General features: G+C 37.5%; 1 protein-coding gene across 1 annotated transcript in view; it reads right to left on the minus strand.

Moving 5' to 3' along the window:
- LOC309627594 (uncharacterized protein) overlaps positions 1 to 13494 on the minus strand; it is a 694978-nt gene that overhangs the window by 527890 nt on the left and 153594 nt on the right. The window contains exon 8 of the mRNA XM_082389733.1: positions 1253 to 6667. The gene's annotated coding sequence lies outside the window, so the exon portion shown is untranslated. The remainder of the gene's footprint in view (positions 1 to 1252; positions 6668 to 13494) is intronic.

Below are 13494 nucleotides of genomic sequence, written 5' to 3' on the forward strand. Positions count from 1 at the left end.
AACTTCAAAAAACAGAAGATGTAGACAAAGAAGGCAGTTTCTAGAAATAAAGACAAAGTGAGACCAAAAATCACCCTATGAGAGATCAGGCAGAGGTAGACTTCCTGAACTCTACAAGGTACTGTGCAAGGAGATGGCTTAACAGCAACCTTAATGTAACTGATCACTTTCACCTGGAGTTGAAAAGACATCCAGTTCAATTAGCTGCTGAAAAGGCAACTCTAAGGAAAAAATCAAGATTTTCAGAGATTAGAGATTACAGAGTTCAGAGGTTATGGTTCAGTAGAAACCTGACTTTTAAGAGACAGAGTGAAGAGACACTGAATCATCAAGAGGAGAAAAGGGTAGTGTGAGCTGTCTGTCTTCATTTTATCAATTGCTGGGGCCATAGAATTCAACCCATAGTTCCTCTTAATCTATGCATATAGAACTGTTCTTTAAACTACCAGTAGGTGGCACCGTGGTTTTGGTTTAAAAAAAAGCATATTGCCAATGATAGTAAATTTAGTACCCTGTTTAAAATAAAATAACAAGAAAAACTTGTGTTAAGGAAAGACTAAAACCAAATTAAAATACCAGATCAATATCTGAAGGCTTATGTATTGTCCTTACTCAGAATTCTACATGCTACGCTAGTTTTAATTTATGACCAATAAATTGCATAATTTAGCCAGGAATGGAACAGATCATCAAATCGACAAACATAAAAATCTGAAGAATGTCAAATATGGTTGTAAGTTAAGAGATGTTTATTTGCAGTAAAGCAGCTAGCAAATTTCCGTGTGTATTATGATTTTTGTGAGCTTTAGGTACTATTGCCTTCATGGGCTCTTTCCTCCAGAAAACACATATAAATTATAAAATATTTTATGATTGCTTTGATATAAAGACACATATACTCCAGGCTAGATTAATCATTAAATGTTTTCTTTTTTTTTTTTTACTGAACTTAAAACAGAGTTAAAATATTTTTGTGGGCCCCTAACCATGTCATGGGCCCTATACACTGTGTCTACTATGTCCAATGGATAAGTCCACCCTGGCTCCTTTAAGTTATCCTAAGAAATGAAACCTAGAGAATAAAACTAGGAGAGAATGAGGCTGAGCATGAACATAGCTTAAGTTGTCCACAGCAAAAGTGAAATTTCTTTGAAGCTTTGTGCATTAGCTTAAAGTTATATTCAAACATTGCAAGAAGTATGTTTAAAGTTACTTCCCATCAGGGAAAACTAAGGAAAACAAAACTTCTTACCTGAGCCACTGGTCAGTGGATAAGATGCAATTGCAATGAGTTGATTCTTCTCTGAGAGTTGTTACTCAGGAATTCCCTGCTGAGGGAAGCAGAATTAAGTGTACACACAAGACATTGATCAAGGGCAGTTGCAACAGGAAAGTAGAACCAATTTATGAGAAAGAATATTTTCATTTTGAGAGTACTAGGTTTCTATTTTGTCAAGGGCGGGAAGAATGAAAGCAGAAGGGAGCTGCTGTTATTTTTCTCAGGATCTAATTCTGAAAAAGAAAGTAGATGAATTTGAGAGTCTACAGTTTTAAGTAAGGGCCTACACAGTATAATAATAGCAACTTTAAATAGAATCCTGGGAATTCCCTGGTGGTCCAGTGGTTAGGACTCGGCGCTCTCACTGCCTAGGGCCCAGGTTCAATCCCTGGTCAGAGAACTAAGATCCCACAAGCCGCACACAGTGCAGAATGAATGAATGAATGAATGAATAAATAAATAAATAAATAAAATCCAAAATCCAAGAGTCAGAGACCCCGAGAATAGGAGGGGCTGATAACAGAGATTCTTGGGAAAGCAAAGAGAGCCATTCTAGGGCATTCTGAGAGACAATAAAATAAGGTGAAGCAGTGTTGGGTGTCTGGAGCCAGGGATCCCAATCAGGGATCAAGGGTCAGGAGTGTGGAGCAACTCTCCTAGGGGAGTGATACCTTTGAACACCATCCTTGAGGTGGAGATTACTTCAATTGAACCTATCTCTCATGATATTTTGCTAGACTTTGGGTACAAGTATTTGATGGATAATATTTCAGTTTTTCATTTGTGCTTAATATTTTACATATTAAAATAATAATTCATCAAAAACTTTCTGTATTGTCAAATAAAAAGTCCTTCATTCAGTTTGGAATGACATGATTTGCTTCATTTTAACTCTAATTTTCTTTCAGTGTTCACACTTCACAAAGATTATGGGGGAAATATTTATATAATTAATCCTCACCATGACCATTTTCAAATATTTAGAGCTACCAAAAAAGAAAAATCTTAAGAATGGAAATAGTGGATTTCTGGATTTCCTGTTGTAATAAGAAGAAGTTAAAGTCAAATTGGGATGTACTCAAATACCAAAACAAATGCTCAATTATTTATACTCAACTTAAAGACTGTTGGCACTGAAGCACTTGTGTAGGCAAAGACTTCCCAGAACCTGCGGCATTAATGATTCAGAGGAAAAAAAAACCAAAAACTTAAAGAAGTATGGTCTTTTATTCAGGAGTAATTCTCAGGGGATTTGAGTCCAATGCAAGGTCTCAAAGAGAAGATGGTGAAAGAGTAGCCCGCTGTACTCTCTATTTTTCTCAAAGAGCATGTACCGTTCCCCCTCTCCCAAGCTTTACCCCATGAGAGGTGGAGAAGGAGGGAAATAATAGGCAGTCTACAGTTCCTGCTCTTTCAGATGCCTGAGGAACAAGGCGACGTAATGACTTTAGCAGCAGTCCTCCAGTTCCAGTACACAAGTCTGTTCATGGGATTTGGGGAGGTTGGAGTGGCTGCAGGGTTCTTAGGGAGTACTTTGCACATGAAGAACAAGCAATATAGATTGTTTATACCGAACATTCCTGACCTTTGGCAGTTCCACTCTGACCTGCATAAGACTAATGTAGATCACATAGCACTAAACATTCATCTACAATTCTATCCATTAAGCTTGCACTACTTCCATCACAGAGAGTGAATTCTCTGATGACCAGCCATTAGGCGAGGCAGTACAGGGTTTAGGATCAAACTACCTGGGTTCAGATCTTGTCTCTGTTACTTATTAGTTGTATAGCCTTAGGTAAGTGGCTTAGCTTCCTTAAGCCTCCAGTTTATATCTTTAAAATGGAGATGACGATAATAATACCTACATCAGAAATATCTAATGAGAATTAAATGAAATAATCCAAATCAAAGTTCTTAGCTCATAGCACCTGGCAAGAATAAGAGTTCAAAGTTGGATATTAGCCATACTGCTTGTTATTCCAGGAAATGGCACTTCAGGACACGTCTGTTATAGATGGCTGAGGCCATCTGGATATTACACAGAAAGAGCAGGGACAAAGGAGAGTTCCCCCATGCCTCTACCAAAAGCAACTTGAAAGTTCAACTTTCAGTGGCAGTGAACAAGATGTAAAGGTCAACAGCCGTTTCCTCTGGAACCTGGCTAGTAATCTGACGTCTGGGAATTGGCTCAACTTGTGGGTAGAAATAAACAAATTTTCTTCGCTGTGACCTTACAAACCAAACTTCATTCTAACCCTCGTTTCTTCCTAAACCCACTTCCCAAAAATTTATAAAATAATTTCCTCACATAAGCCCATGTGGTACTTTTTGGGTGTATCCTAAATTGCAAGGTTATGAATCATTGTGTGAATGCTAAATATTTCTATTCCATTATAGGATTTAATAACAATGATAAAGAAACGCTCTATATTAAAAAAAAATTAACCTCTTGATTTCAAATTCTGGCCTTTTTTTCCTTTCACAGACCACTTCTTATTCCACAGCATGTTACTATACTATTATTTATAAAGCACTCTTGGTCAATATTTATTTGATTCAAAATCATTATAAAGGCTAGAGTTGTTCCCCCCTAATTTCAGTTCTACATGTTTTCCACCATACACAATTTGTTTCAAACAAAATAGAAAGATCCCTATCCCCCCAATCACTTTGCTTTTTCTTTTTTACAATAGGTCATTTCATAAGTGTCCTTTAAGGCCTCTCAGAGATGTAGAATCAAGGAGCATAAGAAATGAAGTCTGTTTCACAAGTAGTATCCAGCTCTATTCATTGAGGCTACTTGAAGAATTTTTTTAAAATCCCTTGCCTCAAGCCTGTGCTTCTATCCTTTAATTTATGCTGCACACCACCTAAATTGAAGTTGCTCAAACATCTATTTTCTAAATTATTCATTCTCTCTCACTATTAGTAGCCTGGTCACAGAAATACTGTGAAAGTTTTAGCATAATCAAGCAAACACTTTGATCTATTCCTATTTCAAAAAAAATATTCATTGAATACTTTCTGTTTCAAGCGTTCTGCTAGGTGTTGCTTATATAGTGATGAATAAAACAATTATAGTCTCACCTTCATGAGGCTTATCATTTAGTTGTGAAATCAGACATGAGACAAATAAACACAAAAATAAATATGTAATTACAAATTATAGTGAGCCAGAAAGAAAGAAAGAAAGAAAAGACAGAGGGAACATATGTGATTATAACAAGGGGGCACCCAATTTACACTGAGGGAGTCAGAGAAGATCTCTCTAAAAATAGAATATGTTATTTGAAAGCTAAAGGATTCACAGAGGTTAGCTAGGAGAAGATTTGGGGTGGGGGGCGGTCTTCTAAGCAGAACACATGCAAAGGCCCTAGGACAACAAAGAACTTGCCACATTAAGAAACTGAGGAAGTCTAACATGGTGGAAATTAGTGAGCAATGGGAAAAATCCTATAATATGGACTTGACCTCATATACCTCTTCTGAAATCAATTTTTTTCTTTAATCCAGAATGTCTATTCAAAGAACCATATTGCTAGATAATTTACAGTGTGGTTTCAAATTTCAACTTCTCAGCAAAATTATATTATAAATAAACCTGTACTCAAACCTTCCAACTTCCACACTCCCATTCACCACTCCCCTAAGGTCTGTCCCTGCTAAATGATGCTTACATTTTTAAGATTATTTATCGAATGATCTAAAATTAGTGGAGTAGAAACATGAAACAATTTTTGTTTTACTCCTTTTCACCATGCACTATAAAATCTCTCTTTCCTATATTTTAACATCTTAAGCAGATTTCATAGGTTGGTGGTCACATCCAGCTGTTAATGTCTAACCTTACCTAATCCAAAATTTAAAGCGTCAATCTCAGTCCAACTCTGTGTTGGTTCCTTTCCCTCCTGGCACCAGCCATATTTGGCCTGACTGATTAGGGAAGGAGAAGGATAGTTCTGATCACTCATTCATCCTATCCCACGCCTGGGTTCTTTCTTCCTCCAGTGTATTGGTGAGAGCTAGGGCTTCAAAGATTGCCACGGGCTAGATCCTGAAGAATCTTCTACGTCAAACTAAAGAACTTGGCCTTTATTTTTAAGGAGATACAGAAAACATCAAAGGGGAATTACACAAATAGATTTTCACTTTAGAATGACCCCTTCACCACAACGTAAAGAGTAGATTAGAGGAGACATGCAAGGATTTGGATTACAAAGAGAACACAGGCCTCTTGAAATCTCTCCCAAAGCTCCCTTCATAAGTTTCGTCTCACAAACTTGTCTCAAAATGCTGTGTGACCTCCATTGGCTTTGAAATACCCCTGAAAAATCCTTCCTCTAAACTTGGGCAAGTCTGACCAATCATTTTTAGGACTTATTAAACACCACTATGAGGAAAATGGCATTCTGCTTTATTAATCTTGGCTGAAGGGTAGCAAGATATTAAAACAGGACTCTTTTGTCTTGGAGTTTCACCAGTGGCCCTGAAGTCTAAGCACAATGTCCAAATTAAGGAGCAAGACCTCCAAAGCAATACATCCTAAGGACTGTGAAACTGAGTCTACCAACATTGCTTAAACTCCCACCTCCATTTCTGTAAATATTGAAACTGAAAAATCCTATAAAGAGAGGGCCTTTGGAAATTGTTCTGGGTGCTACAGAGGGGAGGAGATGGGGAAGGGGAGGAAAAAGTACTTTCCTTCACCTTAATCCAGGTGACAGGAGCTTCTCTGAACCTCTCAAAAAACTTGGCCTACAGCCTCTGAAGATTGGGAGACCAGAGATTGGACTCTGCCTCTGCAGGAAGTCCAAAGATGCAAGGCTGTAACTATTATTAGTCTGTAAATAGCAGAGAGAGCTGCATTAGCAATATTTACAGTTCCAATGACAGTAGGCAAAGGAGTTTGTCTCCCGGGACCCAGATGTGGATCCAGGGTCAGAAAGGCAGCCTGGTGTGTGAGAGGTGAGCCTGGAGAAGCCAAAGGCCCCCAGTAGGGAGACATATTGCTGGAAGCTTATGGCTAAAGGGGGACTCAAAAAGAGCCAGATATGGGAACATTACTTGTTTAAAGGGAACTGCAGTCATAGGTCCTTCAGCAGGAAGGTCCCAGGAAAAAAAGCACCCCCAGAGAATAAGAGCCAACAACTGTCTAGCTGTCATCTTTGACACACGTCTTATCTATGCCCCCTGCCCCTAACCCTGGGTATCCTTGTGACTCTCTTTTAACCAGCTGGATGTGGCAGAAATGACATTGCAGGACTTTTGAGGCTAGGTTAGAGAAGGCAATGCAGCTTCCACTTTGTTGCCAGATACAACTATATCAGTCAAGTAAAACTTTTCTTACCTCTTATCTTTCTTCCCCAGAGAAGTGGGAAATCATACCTAGGAGTGGAAGAGGAAGTAGAATTACTAAATTATAAAGAGGTAGAGCATGCTTCCCCCATTCCTGGTCAGGCCTAAGCTGGGGGACAGGAGAACCCTAAATTAGATAAGAATCCTAAATTTTGATACTATACTTGACAACAATTTTTAGTTGCTAAAATGAGACTTTCTTGTGATTGAAGGAACCAGAAAGCTATTCTACCTGTCAAATATTTCATCCAGGGTAGGAAAGAGTAAGTCCAAAAGCAGATTTGAAAGGAAAGAATAAAAATAATTCACACACTACTGAGTCCAGTTTATTTGATAAAATGTGTACACGATTTATGATATGTTTTTAAGCAGATGTAAAACAAGAGCTATGGAGTCAACAGAGAGCTGGAATTACATAGAAAGCAAAGGCCATAGGGTGACTATATCAAGGCCAGCTAAAATCCCTGGCCTGCTCAGGGTTAGGACTTTTTATGAAATAAATAAATTAGCTAGTGTAATTGTTTGGACAAGTCATAAAAACAGAAGAAAGCAAAACTGGGTTATACTTGCTCTTCTTTATTTTATACTTTTCTGTTAAAACTTTTTGGGTTTTTTTTTTTTTTGGAGGGGGGTAGGTAATTCCTGGAAGCCCAGTGGATGTTGAGTAATATGGGATTAATTTTAAAAGCATAAATTATTCTATGTTGTGGGAAGACACACATGACCAGTAGATGAAGTGGCATTTCTGCATGCAATCTGTTTTCTATTTCTTTCCAAAAGCAAGACAAAAAACTTGTTTTTCCCTTATGCGGTCTTTTACAATATGTCCTATAATTTAAATTTCCTTTAAAGAGATATGTGTTCTTTTTTTCTTTTAATGATCAGAAGTTTTCATGTCAAGAAAGATATAGTGCCTATATCCCCTCCTCAAAATCTGGGTGGGCATGTGACCTATTTTTAACCAATAGAATGTGGCAGAAGTGACATTGCATGGGCTTCCCTGGTGGCGCAGTGGTTGAGAATCTGCCTGCTAATGCAGGGGACATGGGTTCGAGCCCTGGTCTGGAAAGATCCCACATGCCACGGAGCAATTAGGCCCGTGAGCCACAATTACTGAGCCTGCGCGTCTGGAGCCTGTGCTCTGCAACAAGAGAGGCCGCGACAGTGAGAGGCCCGCGCACCGCGATGAAGAGTGGCCCCCGCTTGCCACAACTAGAGAAAGCCCTCGCACAGAAACGAAGACCCAACACAGCCATAAATAAATAAATAAATAAATTTAAAAAGAAACAGCACACTTGGAGACACACACACAAAAGTTAAAAAAAAAAAAAAAACAACAACAGAAGTGACATTGCATGACTCCCAAGACTAGGTCAGAAAAGGCAATACAGCCCCCACTTCGTTTGCTGAGATAATGACTTTGGGACCCCTGATGCTACAGAAAGGGGATTACCCTGAGACTGCCATACTTTGAGGAAGCCAAGGCAACAAGGAGAGTTCAAGTGGAGGTGGTCCACTTGACACCCCTGTTGATGTCACAATTGACAAATAATGTCAACCACCAGGGAAATAAGAGAAGACACCCAAGTGACTCCAGCCCCCACCCCTTGAGCCATCTCTAGCCACCAAGTCTTCTCAACCGAGGCCCCAAAGTATGAGCAGAGACAAGCCATTGAAGTATGCCTCATCCAGATTTCTGAACCACAGAATCTGTGAGCATAATAAAATGTTTATTTTAAGCTGCTAATTTGGGAGTAATATGTTACACAGCAGTAGTAAGTACAACAATAGAAATTTTGCAAAATGTTGACTGACCTGGCCAATTTCTATAATTCACAAGCTCCACCAGTCACTTTATCCTATAGTTCCAACTTTCCCTTATACATCTGTCATGCATTGAGTTCTGTCCCCCAAAATTTCATATGAAGTCCCAGCCCCAGTACATCAGAATGTGACCTTATTTGGAGATAAGGTACAGAGGTAATAAAGTTAAAATGAGATTATTAGAGTGGCCCTAAACCAATATGACTGATGTCTTTATTTTAAAAAAAAAGAAGTAGAGACAGACATACATACAGGGAGAAAGACATGGGAACATAAAGATAGCCAACTACAAGCCAAGGAGATAATCCTAGAGCAGATCCTTCCCTCAGGGACCTCAGAAGGAACCAACTCTCCCAACACCTTGATTTCTTTTTTTCTTTTTTTATATTTTCAATTTAAATTTTTATTTTTATTTTTTAATTCTTTTAACATCTTTATCAGAGTATAACTGCTTTACAATGGTATGTTAGTTTCTGCTTTATAACAAAATGAATCAACACCTTGATTTCTGACTTCTAGCCTCCAGAATTGTGAGGCAATAAATTTCTGTTGTTTAAGCCACCAAGTTTGTGGTACTTTGTTATGACATCCCTAGAAAACAAATACAGCATCCAAGCTAGGGCCAGTAGTCAGGGAGAATTCCCTGGGGCCAGAGACAGATGGAAGATTTCAGAGTCACATTATCTATTGTTGGAACTGTCCCAATGTGTATCATCTCCAGTAATCCCATCAAGTGGTCTGCTAACCTATTTATCCTTGTGGTGCTAAGGATCTCACTACCTCCCAAAGCAGCCATTGCATCTTTATCCAACTTTGTTAACAATTTATTTAGTAAGCCAAAAGCATCTTTAGGATCATACAGACTGAATTTAATCCACCTTACAGAGGATGGTCCTTTACAAATTCTCAGACAGCTGTCTGTCTCCCCTGAGTATACTCTTCAACAAAAGAAACTTCCCCAGGCTCATGCAGACATTCCTTATATGATATGATTCCATGTCCCTTCACCACCATGATTATTCTCCTCTGAATTTACGTCCATTTATGCCAAAACAAGAAATAAATTTCCTATAATAAAAGCTGTACAGTAAAACCACAGACTACCTCACAAAGCAGTGAGTTTACTGTCACTGAAAGAAGAGCTTTGAAGACTCACAGATGCTGTAGAGCAATTACTAAATCAGAGAACATATTAGACTCACTGTCCTCAAGGATACCTTTTGATTTTATGATTTAATAACATATTAGACACCTGAGATTCTGTTTATATTCTCTCGTGAACTGACTAATAATTGAAGTACAGAAGGGGCACACAATTAAAAACTCTGATGACAGTATATTTCAGTAAGGCTTCTCAAAAGAGGAAAACTGCAGAAATAGAAATGAGAACATTCTGAACAATAAGCAGCAAGCTAGTTATTTATCATAGCATCTCATTTACCTTCCCTTTGGATAAGCTAGGTCTTTAATCCTTCTACCACCAATGCTCATGAGAACATTTTTACCAAAGCAGGTTTATGGAATTAGATCTAATTGCTTGATTCTTTTTATTGATGTTGAAATCAGAAAGCTCAGAGGAAGATTTCTTTCACATGGCTAGCCCCGTGGCATTTTCATACAAACCTATCTATAGATCAATCTCTAAAATATGGTTCCTTTTAGTAAAACATATTTGAATAAAGTTTTTACCTTTGAACAAAAAATGAAAAGGCTGTAAGGAAGTTTTTGTGTGCCTGACCCAATGCACAACTAGGTTGTGAATGGTTCTAAGCCGTCCAGCTTCCTGCATTCCTTAACAATGCTGCTGAGCAAGAGAACTTGTCTACAGATAGAGAATTCCTAAGATTCTGTGTGCCTACGTTCAAACTCCTATTCTGCTCATAAAGCTAAATGAGCTTCAACTGTGACACTTGCTATAAAATAGCAAATACAGAATATCATACCCTCAGGATACCAACATTTCTGTCATGATCCCATCTTTGCTCTGGAGATAGGGGCATTTTCCAATTCACAAGCTCTTCACTCCTTGAAAATACTCCAGAAAAGAGCAGAGTAGGGGTCAGGGGAAAGAGTTGCCTAAGGAGAGTGAAGGGGCCTTTTGTACCTTTGTATGATTTCTCAAAAAAGTGACTTCATTCCTTAGCCCAAAATAAATTTAAATTTAACGTCAAAGATTTAAACAAAACAAAACAGAAACCACAAAATACCCAGGAAAAAAAAATGAGGGATTCTTTTTTAATCTTGAAATATGACCTTTATAAACATGACCCCAAACACAAAACCCATAAAAGTAAACTAAGTTTAACATCATAAATTTCTAAACTCTCTGAATGACAATAAATAATCAAACAAAACAAAACCACTGGCAACAGTTTCTATATGAATAGAAACTAATATAAACAAACAAAAAAATGCTTAATTTCATTCATAATTTTTAAAATGGAACTCAAAGTGAGGAAATTGCATATTTTACCTATCAGATTAGTATTCATTTTAAAAGTAAAAGCCAGTGTTGTCATGAGTGGAAGGAAATAGGCCTTTTCATATACTGTTAATGAAGCAGTACATTGTTGCAAAAATTTCGAAGGGCAATTTGGCAATATCTATCTCTGATGCTTTTCATCAGTTTTGGAAAATATTGGCCATTATCTATTTGAATATTGCTTCTGCCCCATTATCAATCTTCTTTTAATACTCCTATCATGTATATGCTACCTAAAATAATCTTGAAGAACAGAGCTGAACAACTTACACAACCACAGGTCAAAAACTATTATAAAACTATGGTAATTAAGACTGTGATAATAATGCAAATATAGACAAACCAACCATGGTAGGCAGAATTCTAAAGATACCAACTTCCACTTCAAGATCACTATTCACTGTTATTTAATCAAACCTAATCAAAATACTGCTGTGAAGGAACTTTGCAATATTATTATGGTTACTAACCACCTGACTTTAAAATAGATTATCCTGGATTCTCCAGGTGGGCCCAATGTAATCACATGAACCCACAAAAGAAAAAGAGGAAGGCAGAAGAACCAGTCAGAGATGCAGCAGAAGGGGTAGTAGGAGAGATTCTAAGTGTGAAAGGAACTTGACTTGCTGTTTCTGGAGAGCCACCCAGAAAGCATGAGAAGGAATGCACAGCCTTGAGAAGCAAAAACTAAACCCCAGCTGACAGCCAACAAGGAATTGGGGAACTCAGTCCTACAAGCACAAGGAATTTAATTCCACCAACAACCTGAATGACCTAAGAAGCAGATTCACCTCCAGAGCTTCCAGATAAGAGGCCAGCCCTGCCAACACCTTGATTTCAGCCTTGTTACACTCTAAACAGAGGACCCAGAAGAGCCACACTGTACCTAGGCTTCTGACTCACAGAGCTGTGAAACTTAAAATAGGTGCTGTTTTGAGCCACAAAATTCATGGTAATTTTCAATGACAATGTAATATATTCTCAACATGGAATACTATACAAAAATGAGAATGAATGATCTACTACTATATCTAATGATACAGATGAATCTCAAGAACAATGAGTGAAAGAAGCCAAATACAAAAATAGCATATAATGTATGATTCTCTTAAGAAAAATATAAAAGCTGATAAAATTAATATATGATGTTTAGAAGGACAATAGTCACCTGTGGGAGGATGGTGAGGGTTTGGTTAGTGACTTTGGAACACAAGGAGAGCTTCTGCAATACCAGTAATATTCTGTGTCTTGATCTGGGTTTCATGACACGGAAGTGTTCAGTTTGTGAAAATTCATCGAGTTTTACAATTACAATATGATCACTTTTCTGTATGTTTATCATACATCCATAAAATATTTAAACAATAATGGAAGCTAATGTTTGCAGTCCAATTGGACATTCTCAGTAACTTTACATCATAAAAATATTTTTATATATGCAAAAAAGTGGTAGAGTCATGAGTAATTTATATTTTTTAAATTAAAATTGTTTAAAATTAAAATATACAAAAATAGGCACTGTACTTTTTCTTAACAGTCTTTTTACATAATGCATCACGTTTGTTTTTGTACTCTTATCTCATTTCTTTTATAAACTGTAGTGTACTAACTAAAACATTAGTCACACCTTTAGAGCACTCAAGCTAGGTTCATCATCATGGTTTTATAAGAATATGAGAAAACTGGAGATGATTTAAGTAATGAATCATAATTTATTTTTGAAAACCTGCCAAATGTTTTAGATCTTGGTTCCTATCTTCCCTTTCAGGTTGTAGTCCCTCATATCTACAAATAATCTACAACTGTTTTTTATTTGCTTTAGTTCTAGCTTTTTATATTCCTTTCCCACACTCCATCTGATTGACTATACTTGTTACATCTTCAATCTCCCTGATACAATGCACACCACTGGGCTGGACTGTTTTCTGCATCAATGCCTCTGGATGCCTTCTATCTGACTGCAGGCCAGACTTTCCCACAACATATCCTGAAGGATCATCATCCACTCAATATTTTCCTCATCCCCATATGCAAGTCCTGACCCTTCTCTATCTTCTAGGTTCTGCCCTTTCATGAGATAAGATTCATCTGAAAGAAGACTTTTGATAAATGAGCGCACTATAAAATGAGAGCCCAGATCAAGACACAGAATATTACCAGCATGTCTGATACGACAGTTCACTAAAAGTTTGGATGAGAATCTATTAAAATCATTTATTCGTTTAATCAGTATTTATAGTACATCTACAGTTCCAGTCAGGCTTCCTGGTGCTGGTACTACCCTAGAAAATCATGAGGCCCAATTTTTGGTCCTAGCTCTGCCTCTTTCTAGCTATTTGATCTTAAATGCATTATTTAATGTTTCTGAGCCTTAATTTCTTTACATCTAAAACTGTGTTAAAACATTTCTAAGATTTCATAACTATCTAGGGAAAGTCAGATAAGCCTTACTTAGAAAATACGGGTTGGTTTGGGGGTGGGGAGGGGCGTGGGGCAAAGACTTCCAGTTAAGCAGAGTTAATTGACCATGTTTTTTTAAAAAATTTATTCT

This window comes from Balaenoptera borealis (assembly GCF_965194805.1).
Source record: "Balaenoptera borealis genome assembly, chromosome: 4".
In the NCBI taxonomy this organism is placed as follows: Eukaryota; Metazoa; Chordata; class Mammalia; order Artiodactyla; family Balaenopteridae; genus Balaenoptera; species Balaenoptera borealis.